Source organism: Cupressus sempervirens, chromosome 10 (genome assembly GCF_028749045.1).
Source record: "Cupressus sempervirens isolate cs-2001-9-10 chromosome 10, ASM2874904v1, whole genome shotgun sequence".
In the NCBI taxonomy this organism is placed as follows: domain Eukaryota; kingdom Viridiplantae; phylum Streptophyta; class Pinopsida; order Cupressales; family Cupressaceae; genus Cupressus; species Cupressus sempervirens.
In genome coordinates this window covers 234639831-234641298 of record NC_143127.1, presented here as the reverse complement: position 1 = coordinate 234641298, position 1468 = coordinate 234639831, and the positions used below count along the sequence as shown (strand labels likewise).

General features: G+C 35.9%; 1 long non-coding RNA gene across 1 annotated transcript; it reads left to right on the top strand.

Moving 5' to 3' along the window:
* The first annotated feature begins 292 nt into the window (after nt 1-292).
* LOC149533500 (uncharacterized) lies at nt 293-1268 on the top strand. Its single transcript, XR_016357270.1, has 2 exons — nt 293-662; nt 937-1268. It is a non-coding gene; the product is annotated as an uncharacterized LOC149533500 (long non-coding RNA).
* Nucleotides 1269-1468: the final 200 nt, after the last annotated feature.

Below are 1468 nucleotides of genomic sequence, written 5' to 3'. Positions count from 1 at the left end.
ATGTTTTGCTGAATCCAATTCTGAGGAAAGATGATGATGACACTTTTAAAATAGTTGTACAGGCTAAATATTTATTTGTTTTTTCTCTCCCATGCGCACTTTAGCTTTTTGGAATGTGATAAGTATGATTTGTGGGTTATCTCTGGGAACATGATGTCCCACACAAACATGAATGTGATACTGTCAGTATAAAAATTGGACCTGTCATGTGCTTCAAATCATATCAACTCAACTGTCTCTCAAAATATATATTCAGAAACCCTAAAAAAACGTATCTTCATTTCTCCACTACTCAAAAGTTTCCTCCACCACACTTGCAGCTCGGCACACTCCAACAGACGCTTCCACACTCCTCCTTGTGGGAGGAACGACCCCAGACGAGGTCCAATGGCACCATTTCCTGCTAACACCGGTATAAATATGCTCTCAAAGAGACTAGAGCCCAAAACAACGCAGGATTCACAGATCAATCCAACAAGTCCGTAACATTCTATCCTTTGTGCTTTTTTCACATAACAGAGAAGAGAAGTTCGTATAAATGGCCATCTTTGGAGATAGAAGAAAAAATTACAGAAATGATCATAATGGTGACGATGATGATGATGGCTATGACTATGATGATCAAGGTCCGGATTGCAACCCATCCGTCATCCTAACTTTAGGTATCTGCTCTGCTAAAAACTGAGTTTTTTATCTTTTAAATTTTCAATCACTAGATCAATCAGGTTACCTATATTTATAGGTATGCACTTCAAGTTTTGATTGTTTAGTCAGACAGACTTTATCATATGACTTGCAAACTAATGAGATAAACTAATTGGAGTTTTTTATAACTTTAAATCTTGACCTGGGTAAGGTTTAGGCAACAACAATGTTATCGAAATTAGTTTTGTTTCTTTATATCCATTGATCTTGATTTGGGTATGGATTATGTAGCAATCAAGTTAATGCAATCTCCTTGGCTGACATTGATATTTTAAGAAAACGGACAAGCTCTAATGTGAGAAACAATGGAAAAGATGTTTGTTTACGGATCAGATATCATTGTATTTCTATGAGGCTTTTGAAAGCGGGCGGCCACTTTTGACAGCTTAGAACGTGGGTATAGAAGATAGCTTATGGGTTTTAACGAACTTGTATAAATTCTTGAACTTTTGCGGATCTTTAGTAGTCTTTTTGAGAGGAATAAAAATGAGGAATGAGGTTGGAATTCCAGTTTGTATCAGTCTTTTTGTACAAATAAATTATTATAGTTTGCTTGCTTTGCATCTTTCTTTTCACATAAGAACATGGCAGTATGTTTAGCGACTTTCACTGTTTCATCCGATCAGTTATTGATGCAAAATCAAAACTGAACCACTGCCTTGAAGATCTTAAATGAGCCAATCTCTATACACCATGCTAACGATTATAGACTAGCAGTGCATGTTCTTTTACATGCAACAATAAGTCTATAAGAATGATATAT